This window comes from Sciurus vulgaris (genome assembly GCF_902686455.1).
Source record: "Sciurus vulgaris genome assembly, chromosome: 4".
NCBI classification, from domain to species: domain Eukaryota; kingdom Metazoa; phylum Chordata; class Mammalia; order Rodentia; family Sciuridae; genus Sciurus; species Sciurus vulgaris.
Genome location: NC_136464.1, coordinates 66,859,177 through 66,876,738, shown reverse-complemented (window position 1 = coordinate 66,876,738; position 17,562 = coordinate 66,859,177). Strand labels below are relative to the sequence as shown.

The 17,562-nt window shown below is 37.7% G+C and overlaps 1 protein-coding gene across 26 annotated transcripts in view; it reads right to left on the bottom strand.

Moving 5' to 3' along the window:
* Positions 1-9,035: 9,035 nt before the first annotated feature.
* The window catches only part of ANK3 (ankyrin 3), a 621,742-nt gene continuing 613,215 nt past the window's right edge, over positions 9,036-17,562 (bottom strand). For all 26 annotated transcript variants that reach the window (XM_079136414.1, XM_079136437.1, XM_079136438.1 and 23 more), the window contains one exon: positions 9,036-10,543. The gene's annotated coding sequence lies outside the window, so the exon portion shown is untranslated. The remainder of the gene's footprint in view (positions 10,544-17,562) is intronic.

Sequence of the window (17,562 nt, the reverse complement as noted above, 5' to 3'; positions counted from 1 at the left end):
CTAAAATGGTGAGCCCTCAAATAAACTTTTCCTCCTCTAAAATTGTTCTGGTCAGATCTTTCAGTCACAACAGTGAAATAGCTGACTCAAACAGGGATGGTTAGAAAATGTTCTTAACTAAAAGTATGCTCCACTTACTTGAAGAATGTTAAGAAATTGTTTTAATGTTATGTGAAGACTGGTTCCTATGGTTTGTGTCCAAAAAGAAGTCCCTATGGTCAGGTATATTCCTAGGTAACTCAGGAACACATTTGGAGGATGGCCTTGGATTTCCAAGCCTTAGAATTTTGTATGGTGATCCCAATATATTAAACAGTCTTGCGTTCATTGAGTACTTACTGTTCTCAAACAAGCTGAGGTGGGCAAACCTAAGATATGATTGACAGATTGGCTGCTCAAGGCAGGTGATCTTCTTGACAATGGTGAGTCTCTTCCATCTTGGCCTCCTATTTTTCTCCTCCAGTTCTGACCAAAACAAATGTTGTTTATGCTTCTTGGGACGTCTTTATTCTTCTAGGCTTTGTTTCTTTTGCCTCTACTCCCTTCCTTCGCATAGGAAAATCTAACTCATTACTCAAGTCTCAATCCTCTTTGGTTTTTTATTTCAGACAAGACAAAGCCTCACTAAATTACCTAGACTGGCCTCAAACTTGTCATCCTCCTGCCTCAGCATCCTGAGTAGCTGGGATTTTAGGGGTGTGTGTTACCATGCCTGGCTAGGAATGAATTTGTTACTTGCTATACTACATGGATGAATTTGAAAACATTTTATTAAATGAAATACTCCAGACACCAAAGGACTGACATTGTGTGTTTCCACCTATAGCAAATCTGTAGACAGAAAGTAAAATTGAAGTTTTTGAGGCTGGGAGCAGAGAATAATGGGGAACAGTTTAATGATTACAATTTCCATTTGAGATGGTGAAATGACACTGGAAATGGATAGTGGTGATGGTTGCACAGCATTGTGAATGTACTTAATCCTATTGAATTCTACTTTAAAATGATTAAAATTGTTATGTATATTTTACCACAATAGAAAAAAATTGAGGGAACTATGCCTGTAATCCCAGTGACTAGGGAGGCTGTGGCAGGAGGACTACAAGTTCAAAGCCAGCCTCAGCAACTTAGTAAGGCCCTTAGATGTGGTTCAGTGGTTAAGAATTCCTGGGTTTAATCCCTAGTACAAAAAAAAAAAAAATATTGGGGGTGTTGTGATTTTTGAGTTCACAGGTCCTAGTTCTCATTTATTATTTTTGATAACTAGATATATCTTGGGCATATATAAATATTTAGGATGGTCCCTTGGACACAGTATAAACTAAATAGCACTTGAGTGGAATTCGAAGTACACCCACGTTCACATATATCCATTCCTACTTCCTTCCCCATGTGCATATTTCCAGCTTCTTTTGAAAACTATGAGCTGACAATTCTGGGCCTATTTCTGCACCATAATATTTTGTTAGAGCTAACTAAAACTGCATTTTTAGTTGTGGCCTGTGCTTTTTTGTTTCTAGTCTCTATCACTTTATAATGCTGCATTCCATGTTTCATAGTATTTGATTTTTGAGTTTTGTGAAGCTGAATGAGTATAAATTGCAACTATGGATTGGTTCCCCTCCCCAGGGTAAGAAATTTTGCACCCATTATACAATGTAGCAACTCAGGCTACCTGAGTAGATCTTTTCTGTTTCTGATCCACCAGCAAGGTTTTCATTCAGCTAGAAAGATGGCTTATTTTTCTAGCAGCAGTTTAGCAGGGTCTGTGTTGTGCATGGGTGATTTAGAGAGGCATTTGAAGATCTGATGCTATGACACATAACAGATGACTTTAACAACCTTTCCATCACATGTCCTTGGAACAAGATGGAAAAACACCATGATAATACCTGACAGTTTGTAACAAAGCTCTCAGGAAATGCTGTGGAGGGGGAGTTGAATTATAAAGAACTTCTCAGCAGATCTTCATTGGAGGTGGATGCATAGCAACCCTCAAAGGCAAACTGAAGTCATTTTGATACTTAACAGTGAGTCACTAAAGATGTGACTGGTTTTCCTTGACTTTTACAATATACTTATCCTAAACCATACTTGGTTTTTGCTTTATTCCATCCCTCATTTGTTTATTCAACATATGTTTGAGTGACTGCTAGTTCCAGGTCTTGCTGCAGATATTGCAATGAAAAAGAAGGACAGTAATAAGCACAGAAATGAACAAGATGATTATAGTGATAAATGCTATGAAGGAAATATAAATGGGATATGATAGAGTGCAATTGTGTGTGTGTGTGTGTGTGTTGGGGAGGAATCAGGATATACTGGAGAAGGTATCCATGGAACACTTGAAGAGCTGACATTTGAGATTTAGATGGAAGGTTCCCTGGTAGAAGGAATAGTAAGTACAAATGGGATGGGATGAGCTGACAAGACTTATTTTTAAGTAACAGAAGGGAAGCTAGTGTAGCTAGAGCTGTGTTATACAGAACACTAATCTGTAACAAGAGAAAGAAGGATCACAGATTGCAAATCTGTATACCACCTTTTGGTATTAAATTGTAAATTTGTGTACCACTTTCTTTTACTATTTATAAACAAAAGTTACCCAAACTGCTAAGTAATATAGTTGATTTAAGTTCTGATTCAGGTTTCTTATCTCACTACAGACAGGTAACAGGATTCTCTGACTAAGACCTGCCCATGGACTATACACATTATCACTGGTCTATTTTGGTGAGAGATGTCATGCAGTGTGGTTATAGAGGCGTACAGAAGTTATATCAAATGTGCAAATAGAGATCATGTCTTCACTAAAATACAATAAAATGTGAGTTAAGTGAACTCCTTTAGAGTTGTAGAGTTTGTAATGGTACAAAGATGATAACCATGCTGTGCTGAAGTACATCTAGCAGATGTACTTAGGAACTAACTGACTTGCTTATACACATGAGTTTCACAGCATATGATTAAAAACTGCACATCAATAAATTTATATAGCATAACTCAGAAATGTGTGCATTCTGCAAATTCCAAGAGCTGGTGGCAGAACTGGAAAACTGGTGACCCATAGGCATGTTTTATTTGGCCCAAAATATTATTGGAGGAAGAATTGAAATAGTTGTCAACATTTTAAAAACTTGGAAATCTGGAAGAGTTAGTTTTGTATTATGCCACAAGACAGCCCCATTAGAAGGAGAATGTACTTCACCTATAGCCATCATGCCTTAATGTCTTATACCTGACAGGCATATTAATTGGGAGAGAGGATTGTATCATAGTAACAACTGAAACATCTTTTTGTGGCTTACTGGAAAGATTTATTTCTTGCTTACACTGCATGTCCATTGTGGGTTGAATGTGGTTCTCCTCCCCCTCATCTTTCAACCTCAGCATCATGCCAGGGGGCAGTCTCTCTGTGTTGAAATAGGAGGAAAGGGAGCATGAATAAAGCAACCAACTCTGAGCATCAGCCCTCACTTCATTGTCCAAAGCAAGTTCCTTGGTGAAGGGGAAAGTAATAGAACTGGAAGCATAAACCACCCTTAGGGAGAGGCCTTCCATATTTATGTACAGTATGGCCTACACAACCTTTTGTCTAATTTGGTTGACTTGTGTGACCTCCATACACAGGAGTGTGACCACTCTGCCCTATAGAACTTGAGGATTCAATTTTATCATAACCAGTAGCAGGAGAGCTACTCTAAAGCTCATTGTGCCACAACTGTCACCATCACGACTGTTTCCAAGAGCCACGTGTCCTTGAATGGGTTAATGTTTAGTAGGTTTTTTTTTTTTTTTTTTCCTTAGATACCCTGTACTTCTTGCTTCAGATTCTGCCCAGAAAAAGCCCACTAACCACTATACCACTGTTAGCAAGCCAGTCTGTGGGAGCTCCAGTTCTGTTCTTTAGTACACACAAGCAGGAACACCAGTGGGTAAAGTGTGCCCCAGCTGAGCTGTCAAGTATGCATTGCAGCATAATGGGAGTCTGGTGAGGTTTTATTATAGAGGACCAATAAATAACTGGGCATGCAAAACTGAATATTATTCTACCCAGCTCTGCTTTGGGGATGGTTGAAAATAGTCCTTGTTCTTAAAGAGCAAGGAGACTACCAGAAAAACTGGGATGTGGAATTGAATTGTTGAATTGTGGAGAATTCATTTAGTTTACCTGAGCTGCCAGTGTGGGTTGGTATCAGCAGGGGAAGCTTTGTAGAGAGGTCTGGACTATGTGGGACTCAAAGGATGGAAGGAGAACATTATGCATGAATTCAAAGTTTTAACTGGTTTCACCTAAATCCAGAATCTCTGGAAGTGAAATAGGTTTGCAACACTGAGGGCACCACATAGGATGTGCTATAGTAGTTTGTTTCCTCAAGTCTTCCTAGGGATTCCCTTTCTGAAGAGTCCTGGATTTAGATTTCACACAGAGGCTATTTGTATTCTTGCCATTTTGAAGGCTTTAGGCCAGGAGCTGATGTATCTCTTGCCTAAAACAGCATCTTAAAAGTGGTAGGTACTGAATACCTGTTGTGGAGTGGAATGAAAGGAGGGAAGGATGTGTTTGGAGAACCACATGATTTATCTTTATCTTCTGAGTTACACAGTTATTCCTTCTTCTACTGGTATTAAGAGAGATGGGAGGGAAACAAGGTAGATATTTGGCTTGCCAAAATGAATTCTAAGCAGAATGGCATCAATTTCCCATCCTTTCCTTTTCCTTCAATCATATCAAATAGACTGGGAATATAAATGAATAGAATAGTTTGGGTTTGGGAGTCAATGGGGAACCGAGGATTAGGGACTATGGTAGACAGTCAAACACACGCCTGTTCAAAGGTGGCAGCTGTATCTTTGCTTCAAGTGATGGTTGCCATGAACAGTTTCAGAAATAGCATTGTTATATCTTCAGATTTTAAAGAGAACTCAAAATCCAAATTTTCACCTAAAAAAATCTCCTGGTTTAAACAGGAGTGGGCTTTTAAAAAAATTCGCAATACAAGGGATTGAACTCAGGGGGGTCCTGTTATTGAGATACATCTCCAACCTTTTAAAATTTATTTACTTATGTTTTTAATTTTGAGACTATATTTTTCTAAATTGCTATAGAGGGACTCAAACTTGTTATCCTCCAGTGTCAATCTCCAGAATAGCTAGGGTTAAAGGGATGGGCCACTACACTTGGCATGCCCATTATTTTTTAAACTCTGTGTACTTCAAACGAAAACATCTCTGTAGGCCAGAGATGTCCCAAGGGACTCCAGGATATAATTTCTGAACCCTGTGTGTCCTTACCAATGCTAAGAAAGATCTTAGTAAAAGCAAAGTGAAGACAACTAAGCTGACTTTTATAGAGAAGGGTTTGTAGCAGAGGTTCTACATTCTTGTCCGGTTTCTCAGTGGTTGGTCAGTGATAAAGAGGAGACACTGCACATGGGCATGTAAAGGATTCCTACTTTAGGAATGAGACTGATGTGCCATTTGCTCATGAGGCACTGGTATATTTAACCCACTTATTTAGGACTCTTCGGTTAAATGGGAGTCCTATATCTGAATTGGGTTAGTGAAGAATGACACGTTAGTCCTCAGTGAATAAATCATTAGACTCAAAGCTGTATTTCCCAATTTGGTTGAGTCTGTAAAGAAAGTGGTAGAGTAACATTTCCCAACACTGTTCCTTGTCTTCTGATGTTTGTGGATTCATTTATTTATAGACCTATCACACATTTTTTTGAGCATCTATAAGGTGTCAGGCACTATTCTAGGTACAGTAGTCCTTTCTAACCATTTAGGGATATGCTGCTGTCCAAGACCCTCAGTGGATTACCAAAACCGTTAATAGTACCAAGCCCTATGCATTCTGTATTTTTTTCCTATTCATATATACCTATGATAAAGTTTAATTTGTAAAATAGGCATAGTAAGAATTAACAAGTAATAAAACAACATTTATAATCACTATAATATTTTCAGACCAGGATGGACCATGAGTAACTGAAACTGGGAAAGCAAAACTGCAGACAGGAGAGGGACTACTGTATTGTACTGTGGATGTAGCAGAGGACAAAACAAGTGTCTGTCCCCCAGAGTGTGAGGACTAATGGTATACGTCACATAGAAGTCGTTTCAAAAGCTAGCAAACCATCATTCCACCCAGATCTCAGAAATATGTCATTGCTTGTGTTAAATGGCATAAGAGAAATGGTAATCAAGGATGTTGGGGGAAATTAATCAGAGAGAGAACTTATTTGTGGGATATCAACTGAAAGGTCCCAGAAGTTCTTGCTTCTGGTATACCTCCCATGGCCTAGTAGTTCTTCTCATTGCCTTTAGAATCTTTTGAGCATATGCATCTCAATTTTGTTATAGAGCTTCTTTGGAGTGTGTAAGGAGTTCCAGGATGTTCTATTGGGAACACAGCCTGAACTCAGGAAATACCAAGGGATAAAGAAGTGCAATTTCTCCATCACATGTTCACCTAGTTGTACATATTGTTTATAGTATCAGGAAATGAGCATAGCAGATACAATGATTAATTTCATTTTCTCTCTGTGTGTGTGTGAAGCCAAAATTTTTATTTCCTTATTTATTGAATGAAGTACTCTTAGATGGCATCCTTGGCCTGAAATTCTTTGTCATAGTCCTTAACCACTACACAACTGCAACCAACGACTTTACAGGCTTTGCCCTCTGTCAGTTTTACAGAGGCTTACTCATTCTCCTGTTTCTTATTGTCATCAATCTTAATTAGGGTTGATTTGGTGCTCAGCACAAAGAGCCTCAATTAACTTGACTAATCAAATATAGGCTTATTACAGTTGAATATAAGCACATATTAAAGATGGGTTTGGCACAAAATATATGTCAAAGTCCAGGTGCTTCTTTTTCTATTTCAAAATATAATATTTAGTCCTATTAAAGAAGTAAAAGCTATCAGCCCTATTACTGAGGGTGCTTATTAAAATCCAGTCCAGTTTTTGTTTAGTAAATAAGTGACACCACTGCCTTTTGCTGCTGTTATGTAAAAAAAAAGCTCTTATAAATTTGGAAATGTTTACTTCTAGACTATTTGAACATTAATTCATGACAGAGAAGCATCATGTGATTAGAAAATTACATACCTCTTAACAATGCCAGGACATCTTCAACAAATCAAGACTACCAAGACTCACCCAGATAAGAAATCAGTTGGGATTTTTGGCTTCATCAGATACTTGGGATGAGTTATCATTACTGTGATTTACTTCTGGCCTTCTCATATATCCTTGTTGTACAACCAAACATGAGCTGATGTTCATAATAACAAAGGCAAGCAAACAACTCTTTGTTTATTTGCCATGGAGAAAAACTTCAATCTTTATGGAACCCCAAGATAATGCTAAAATGAACATGGTGGAACATCAAGATTAAGCAGGATAAGCAGTCCTTATTTACAGAGGAAAGGCTGCTGCTTAGGCTTTTCAGTGAAGCAGATCCTTTTTAGAAGTGGTGAAATGATACTGCACAGTGTATGTACCATAATTTGGCAAAACAATAGTAATACCATTAATAAACTCAGCAAGTTGGTAGGAATAGAAAATGGAAAAACAGCAAATATCAGGCATTTATCAACCACAGTTCTTTTTTTTTCTTTTTATAGCAATGTCAAAGAAAAAACTTGAATACATTTTTATAAGCTGGCAGGCCAAATACTATTATCAGGAATATATAATATATGCCCCATTCAATCCATGTATACACATATAAATTATATATATACATATATGCAAATAAAATCCTATCATTTTGGATACTTCTGAGTAAATTTAAAAACTTTTTCTTGATCTGAAGTTCTTGATCACATATCTCTACAGTCATATTTTCAGGTATATAACATAACCACTTTATACCTAGACAAGCATATGTCAAGTTTCTAGTTCAGGATAATCACCTTCTGTCAAGGACTGAGTCAGAAATTCATTAGCTTTTCAATGAAAAGGTAGAGGACACTTGTAATTGGACCCAGGTTTCACAAAGGCTTTGGTACAAGTTGTTTTGTTTTTAACCTTTTAGAGATGTCAGTTTGCCTATCCTAAGATGATATGGTGGAAGGGTAGAACATGTTTTGTTTATTTGAACACCATGCAAATGTAGTCTAGCTTCATTATTAATACAAAATAATTTCTTTATACTTTTGTGTTGGTATTGGGAAGAATTCATTCCATTTGGTGATAATCTTTAACAGAAAGGCAACATACCTATTGCTGAATGGCTCTAAGCACACATTTCACTTATATGAGGACTACTATTATTAAAAACAGTAGCTAATTCATAAAGTGATTATGAGGGCTAAGTAAATAACTGGAATGTACTTAGATTAGAATGGAGAAGGGCATATAGTAACCACTCAAATTTACTGATGATTGGTTACTGTTACTACTTCATGCCAGACTCTGGGCTAGAACAAGTTAAAAACAGCCCCTGGCCTGTGGCCCTGTAGAACTTAGAATCATGGAATGAATGGGTTGCAAACTTCAGCACTTACCAGGCTCTTCAGGACCCACAAGTGTAATAAATGAGGCTAGGTTTGGGATCATAGTACCTTTATACCACTGGCTGGAGAGGGCAGGGACAACTTGACCCAGTAAGTGGTCTTTGAGACATTCTTTCTAAATCTTGGTTTTCGAAGAAGTTAGGAACTTGGGTTATTAGGAAAAATCTCCCAACTTATAAGTACTGGCAACAAATGTCAATTGAAAAACAAAGTAAGTGCTTTATGGTTTAAAAGCCACTACGATGGGGTGGTTCCTGGAAGTGTGTGCCAGTTTATAACTTCTTGACATGTTGTCTGTAATAAATGTAATTCCTCACTTTTGGGGGGCAGCCCAAATAGATTACTTGTCAGTTAATCTTTAGTTCTTAGTTCCTTCACAAAATGCACAGCATTTAGGTAAGCTGGAAGTTTGCAGAGCAGAATTGAGTACTGGAGAGCATCTCTTTAAGGACCATAGAGGTGTAATTAGAACTAGGAGGTATATTAGTGTGGCCAGGACTCATTTGACAAGGGTTTAGATAACTATTTTTTTTTTTTTTTTTTTGCCAGAGAACACAAGGACACTATAGAGCACAGATAGGTGAAGAGTTTTAACACAATTTATTTTATCCTTAAATAATTGACTAGGTCATCCAGTGTCTGGTTTTTCATACATATGTCATTAGAGTTATGTGTCAATGAATGCTGATTTTATGTGAATCATCAACAAATTAAGGAATTTCACCAAAACCCAAATAAAAATGCCCTTTTAAACACAGCAGCCTTATTAACCTAAATATGACACTGCTAGAATGGTTACAAATGATTGGCTTACTGAAAGGTGTCTACATCTCATGGCTGGTACACGATACAGGAATAATTTTATAGCGTGCTGCCATTCTACTAGCTAAGGATTTCTGTTCAGTCTGTTTTAAATCCCCCCAGCTGGGGCCTCTTATGAGCACCATCCACCTCTATAGCGGCAAGCATTACCCCCTTTTAAGCACTAACAGCAGCCCCCCTCCCCCTAAAGCAACTACTGTATAGGTTTTTTTTTTTTTTTTTTTTCCATTTTTAGGTCATTTCATTGAAAAATTGGCAATAGCAACAAATATTAGATGAAGGGCTTTGTGTTTACAGATAAAATCTTCTGTTTTGCAGTATACTGTAGTGTTTGCAAAATTGGAAAAGATTTAATCAAAATAAGGTGATACACATGCATCAAAATATTAGTATTCTGAAGAAAAAATTTTTCACAGAACTACAGAATTCCTCATTTTGGGAATTATTTAAATTTGCAGCAGATTTTAAAGATTTGCTTTTCTTTTTAAAATCAAGCTAGCAGTTTTGCATATACAAACATTATAATTGCTAATATACAAGAGTCGGTGAAGAGTCCCCCCCACCCAGAATCCCTCCCTCCTTTTCTAGGGTGAAGTCACTTGAGACCCCTATTATGTTAAATGCATTTGCAGTATTCTGTTTGTGTTCTAAGAGGCAGTGCCTTATTGACATTTATTCTATTTGTCTGTTAGAATTTATACAGTGTTATTATTTACAGCAAAACTATCGATGTTTTATAAAAGAAACAAATAGTGTTTATACCCTGACAGTTTGGGTCCAAGAAAAATAAGGCGAGCTGTTGTGGATTTAGTAATTTTAGTGTTTCTCCTTGATTTGATCATTCTATCTCCTTCTGTCTCTTCTGGCGGCAGGAATTTCTTCCTTTTGTAAATGACACCAAATTACTTGAGATAAACTGTTAACAGCATGGCTTCTTGTATACACACTGCATTGCTAATTGCACACGTGCCAATCCTGGAAATGAAAGTGAATTTCCATGCTCTGTAAATTGGCTCATGCTAAATTAAAATGTGAGTGGTTTTCGTTTTCTGTTTTTCTTTTTGCATAAAAAAATCATGCCATTAATGTGTGGAAGCAGCAAACACACACCCTTCTCCGTAAATTTTTTACTTCCTGCTGATATTTCTTCCATGAATTTCTCTACACTGGCAGTAAGAACACATGACTCTGTGGAGAGAGAAAGACAGTAGTTAGTGAGTTTAGCTTTCTTTCCTTTAAAAACAAACAAAACGTGCCTTCCTTGCTCTTCATTAGAAAACCTCAGATAACCAGGGTCCACTCTTTTCTAATGGGGCAGTGAGGCTACCTGCTAAATCCTTAGGGTGTACTAGAAAGCTCTTGGAAGGCACTACTATTATCTATGTGCCCTCTGATCTTCATAGAAAATTACTTACTGTAGTTGTGGTTTTTAAGATTGAGTTGGAAAGACCCTCTCCCTGTACTAACTCTGAAGCTCAGATTACTTAGTCAAAAGCCAAAATGATGTGACTGAGAGGTGATCATTGAGATTTCCATAAATATCAAAATCTATAAGGTCTGGGACTTTCATGGGCACCAAGGGATTGGCATACAGAGTATCTCCATCATTTCTGTAGGTTTATCAGTTCCTCACCCCCTAAAATCCAACTAATATTTTGAAAAGGGGAAACAATTTCATTAATTACTATGAAATCATTTTCCACGTGGACATTGAAATTAAAGACTAACTTCTACCATTGCAAAGAACAGTTCCCATTTTTGCCTGCAATAGTTTTGATGAGGTAAGTTTTTTTGTGCTTTTATATGGAGGCTCCACTGAGAATGTCTTGTCTTACTGAGTGATTCCTGCATAAAGCATCAGTGCTTTATGGCCTGTCTTAATGTGTCAAAATAAATGGACATTCTTGGCAGAGAAAGTACCAAGGATTGAAGTCTCATGTACTAAAGCACTGAGCAACATCCCCAGCCTATTTTCATTTTGAGGCAAGGTCCCGCTAAATTGCCCGGGCTGGCCTTGAACATGAAATCCTCCTGCCTCAGCCTCCGCAGTACCTGGGATTAAAAACATGCACCATTGTGCCTAGTGAGGTTTCCATACTTTGGTGGTTTTTGTATGAATTCTTTTGCATGAAACAAAGTTCTTCCTACATGTGGTCATTTTTTCTGGCTCAATGAGAAAAACTGAAAAACTTGAACACTTGTCTGAGAACAAGACAGCCACTGCAGAAATCCTGAGTAAGGTAAGAACGATTTTAAGAATAACCCTGATCACTCTAATACACAACTAGTTGTTCTTCACAGATTGAGACCCTTCAGAATTTTGCTTCTCTTGGGGGTCTGAGCATATTCCCAGCAACTTTGATGTTGTTGACTTACCCCAGACAAGTTTCTCTTTAGATGGATCACCTAGGACACCTTGTCTTACGTGTGAACACATTAGAACAGCACTTCCTCATCTTCCCACTGTGGGTCTGCGCTTCCTTTTTTTGTTTTAAAAGTGTTACTGCCCTCCATGTCCCAGGTCACTACTGCTTGGAGCCAAGAATACCAAAGTATCATTCCTCCTTGGGTGATTTCAACACCACCCCCTCTCCCATGACTCTGCAGAAGTTCTAGTGAAGGATAGTGACTCATTTCTGTAGATCACATTACAGAGGGTGGGCAAATCCAAGTAAGAAGATCAGGATTTTCACACCTCTGTTTCTACCATTTAATCCTAATCTTCCAGGCACCAGTCTTCTTAGATGATCCGATGATGTTACTACCACAGTGCTCTCGCCATTTTCTTAAAACTGGAGAGTGGTCAGCAGTTTTCTCTAGTTACGCTTGCCCCCACATTTTACACTTGAATTGGTATATAATTTATAAATTGTACTTCATCTATTATAAATATACTTTGATAATTTTTAGTAAATTTATGTAGATGTAAGATCACTATGACTTGAGAACTTTGTTGTTTTCTTCATAATAAATCAATCCCAACTTCCCAGGTTAATTTTATATTAAAGTCCTTCTCTTCTTCCTCAGTATAAGCAAATACTATCTTTCTAGAAATAATTTCTAAGACTTTTAAAAATGCTGTTAGCTATGTCCATTTATATTTAGTTATGTTCTGGGTGATAGTTAGAAAAAGTAGGAGTTACCCTTATAAATCTCTTGTTCTCAATCACAAAATCAGTGTGTAGAATTGAGGAATTGGACAAAAAACTGTGTAGAATTGAGGAATTGGACAAAAACCTTTATACCAAGTACAGTGTTGCACAAAAAGCATTAGAACCTTATAAATTGACATTTTGTATAAACTCTGACGAAAATGCCAACTGAAGGGACAGAGTGAAGGCAGGAATCATCAATGGCACTTAAGAAATAGGATTCTGAATCATCTCCCCTTGCCAGGTTTAGATAATGGATATGAGATAGACACATTTGACTTAGGAATTTTTCTTTGGGTTTGGTATGCCCTTCACATTCAAAGGCAGGAGAAACTAACACAGAAAAATCATTCCTGTTTTATCACAGTGATTTTTTTTTAAGAAACATTTTAAAATACAGAAAAACCCAGCAAGTAAATGGCTTTTCATGGCAGTTGATAATTCTCAAATACTGTACTTCACATCTTCAAGTCATGTGTATAAAGGAACCTAACTTTCCTTCACAGGAAGTTTTTAGTTCCCAGCACCTAGTCTAAAAAAAAGGTTCTATATCTTTAGCAGGATCTGAAGCTCTCTGAAGTCCATCCCAATGCATTTTAAAACTATTTCCCACTATCCTTTGTTTCATAATTTCAGGCTTTTTAAACCTGATTGAACAAAAGAATTATCTGGGAAATTTTAAGTCCTAATGTCTAGCCCACATTCCATGTGGACTTATAAAGAATTTCTTGCAATGGGGCCCAGGATACAATTTTTTAAAACCTCTTCAAATGATTCCAGTGTTCAACAAAATCTGAGAACCAGTGATGTGTCCTGGAGAAGTGCTTCTCAAAATTTAATATGCTTATAAATCACCTGGGGTGATCCTCAAATGTGGCCTTGATCTCATAGGTCAGGGGTAAACCCAGACATTCTGTATTTCTTCAGATCCCAGGCCATTCTGATAACTGCTGGTCCACAGATCTTACTTTGACGATTGTAACTACATGCCCAGTTTCAACTTCATTGTTTTCCAACCCTTCCTTAGCTCACAATTTGTATTGACCTGCACTCCTTCCTACCTTTTCTAATCATCAGATCTTTCTCTATGTTTCAAGTTTGTTTCCAATGTAGTCTCCTTGGAAGAAGAGCCCCTTCATCTACCTTTGTGGGTCACCTCTCATTCAATGTGAGATTTGTCATAGCTCAAGAAAAGCCTTTATCATACACCTTGCCCATAGTCCATGAAGGACAGACTTTTTTTGCTCTAGTTCTTTCTTTTTCCCCCTGTCCATCTGCCTCTTCCTTCCCTTCTCCTTTCTCTAGTTCCAGGGGTCATAGGGCCAAGAATATTTTTTCTATGCAATAATCCTAATTATAATTATAACGAACTATAATTTAGTTGTAAAATAATTCCCAATTCAGGCAGACTTGTTCTTCAACTGATACCAATAGATGGGGCATTTCTGAGTTTGTTCTTTTCTAAAGTGACTTGTGATTAAAAAATACCCGAAGTTATAGGGCCAGTAGGAATAAAGGAAAATACTAGAAAAATATTGGCTTATAATTTTTATGTTTATTATGTGCCAGGCACTGTTCCAAAGTGGTTAACTTATTTAATCTTAATAACAAAGAGGTATTATTATCTCCCCCATTGTATATATAAGACAATAGAGTCACAGAGGTTAACAAGAAGCTCCGGGAAATACAGCACGCAGTGGAGTTAGAATTGGCAGTCAAGCTACCTAACTCTAGGACCTTGCTCCTACCCTGAAGCCAAGGCTTTTGGTTAATGAGATACACACACACACAATTTTTTTTTTTTTTAAAGAATAAGAAAAATAAAAACATCCACTACAAATGAATTCTGGGAAAATAAGCTGGAGGTAAGAGCAGGGTCCTGAATTAGGAGTGAAGCCATGTAGGTCGTGACTTTGCCTTCCTGGAGGAAGATTCTGGAGATGGAGGTTAAAATCCAGACCTGTCATTAACTGCAGACTCAGGGACTTTCTCTCTGTTGCATTCATTCTTTCATTAGTAAAACAGGTATTCTCATTCCCTTATTACTAATTTCCCAGTGTTACTATGAGAAACAGCGTAAGGAATAATTGGAAGTAAACCATCTCATGGGATTTCAGTGACACTGCTGTTGACTTCTCCCACTGTTTTATAAGTGTCCCTGGCTGCTGCTTAATTCCCAAGCCTCCATCACTCAGGCCATTCAAGGTTCTCCTCTTGGTTTCTTCTTACCTCATACTAATAAGAATAGCTAATGCTTACTGAGTGTTTACTGTGGGCTTAGCTGCTACTATTAAGTAATTTACATGTATTAACTCATTTAATTCTAGAACCAATTCTGAGTTATGTTACTGTTATCCTTCTATTGGGAAGAGGGTTATTGCTGTTCATTGAAGTTTAATTTCAAGCCCCTTCTCTACTGGGATAATAATAGAGGTGAAGAAATTAAGATATAGAAGTAACTTGCTAGTAAACTGCTAGTAAATTGCTTGGTAGGTCCATCTACTCAGGCCACTTTACTTCTAACACCTGTAACAAAGGTGGCTACATTAAGATCTCTAGCTCAGACAGACTCGTTTGAAATCACTGACAAATATTGAGGGTGCTGCACATACTGCATCTATAAAGGCTATTTCCTCACCTGGGTTTCCTCAATCCTAAATTTGTTTTTGTGGTCTTAGGTGCAATCTTTTTGTTAATAATTACATGTAAGCTAGCAACCCTGATTGTAGGGGTGCCAGGCTAGCTCAGGTGCAGGTAAGGGCTGCGGAGTCAAGACCTCCAGACTCCAGGAGTTGGGTGAAAGCAGGCTTGTGGCAAGCAGCCTGCAAACTCGTTTATTGTAGGAATAACCATATTTTATAGACTTTTTGCCCAATCACAATGTGCCACGGGGGATCAGATCATCAGGCTCCTATACAGGTTTCCTTGGTAACACTAGGTCAATTTGAGGGCAGTTGTTTACTTTCCTAGGTGGCCAGAGCAGAATGCTCCTCTTCACAGGTTTTCCTGACGGGCGTGAATGTGGGAAGGTTTTCTTTACGTACTTGAGACATTCACTGCTGCCAGCCAAGAACTATGATTTCTCCCAACACCTGATGTCATCACCCTCACTCCCTATGTAGAATTAATCTGATAACTAAAATGTTCCTCAAATCTGCCTTCTCCTTTCCATTGTCTTGCCCTCTTTTTGTCTTTCTCAATTGAAAGCCTTGAGTTGAAACTTGTTTTTTCCACTGACTTCCTCTATGACCTCTTAAACTACTCTGAGAATGTTGTTGTCCCTTAGGACTCACTCCCAAGCTCATTTTCTGCTCACTTCAACTTTCTCTCTAGGTAATCACAGCTGTTCTTTAGTGTTCAAGACCCATTTCTTCAGACTCCAACATTATATGTTGAGTCCTATTTTTTCTTTAGAGCTCTAGACTTATCTAAATACTAGATGTCACTAAGCACTTCAAACTCGAATGAATTCAAGCCTGTATGCCTGATGCTCATCTTAAAATCCATTTCTCTTTCACTTCTGCTTTCTCTATTACTTAGTTGCTTATACCACAAACCTGGAGTTGTTTTAGACTTGACTTTACCCCAAAGTTAATCTATCAAGTGCCATAGATCTTCCTAAAGCTCATGTCTAGTCCAAGCCCACGTTATGGCTCAGTTGGGCTGAAGCAATAACTTCCTAACAGATCACCTTAATTTTATTCTTCTTATCCATTCTCTAACACAGTATGCTCTCAAAAGAAAAAAAAGAAAAAAAATTAGGTCAGGGTCTGGCTTAGATTTATCTTAGAATTAAATCTAATCATTGCCTCCAACTTACAGGGCTCTAAATGATACTGCATTTCTAACTTTATCTTGTGTCTGCCTCATCCCATCTCCCCAGATTTTGGAACACTGATTTCCTCAAATATGGCAGGCTTTTTCCTACCTCGATGCCCCATAAATGCTGTATCCTTTGGAGTTCTTGTCACTCTTTTCATAGTTGGCACCACTAAGGAGGTTTTATTTTGGGAGTACTTGGGATTGAACTCAGGGGCACTCAACCACTGAGCCACATCCCCAGCCCTCTTTTGTATTTTATTTAGAGACAGGGTCTCACTGAGTTACTTAGTGCCTCACCATTGCTGAGGTTGGCTTTGAATTCATGATCCTCCTACCTCAGCCTCCCGAACTGCTGGGATTACAGACATGTGCCACTGCTCCTTGCTCACTAAGGAGTTCTTAAATGTCTTGACTTCAGAGAGATTTTCCCTAACTCCCAAATTGGTGTACACATTTCTTTCATTGGATCTTGGACTTTATATTTTCGGGGCTTAAAATTTTGTCCCATCTCTTTCCTACTTGCAGAGTAGGAAATCTAGAAAGACAGGGAGCATGGAGGTTTGGTAACTGTTGTATATGTAGCCCTTTCACTCCGAGCCAGGCAGATTGTCTTTGAAGGAATGAACAAAATCAGCCAATTTTCAACTTTCTGACCTCAGATAAAGTACTGTACTAGTAAGCTGAAGTTCTCTTGGCTTCCATATGTTTGGAGTGAGGTCCTCAGAATTTTGTCAAAGGAGGTTTGGGATGTAACTATTTGTCAATGTAAGTCTTTGTCATGGCTTTGATCTGAGGATGTTCCATTGTCTGACCTCACTCATCAGCCCTCTAATGGTATCTGAAGTAAAAATCTGGAGATTGTGGATACATTAAAAATGAAGTCTTGATTTGTTGTCTTTTTTTTTAAAGGACAAAAAAGCTGAGTATTTTTCTTGTGTAGAGTATGAAGAAATTTACCATAAGTTCCTTTGTAATGTATTTGACTCAAATTTTGCATGTGAGTCTCTATTAATGTGAGTAGTATATAAGAACTTAGGTTTTAGATGAGTTCAGATTTCATTCTTAATGGTAGGATCTTGGGTAAATCATTTAAAACTTTTCTAAACATCAGTTTTCTTATTTCAAAAAACAACCCCAATAGCATTTGTTCAGTAATTAAATGAGGTAAAGTATATAATGATTAAACCTAGTACCGGGCATACAATAGTCATTTGACAGGAATCAGTTTAATGC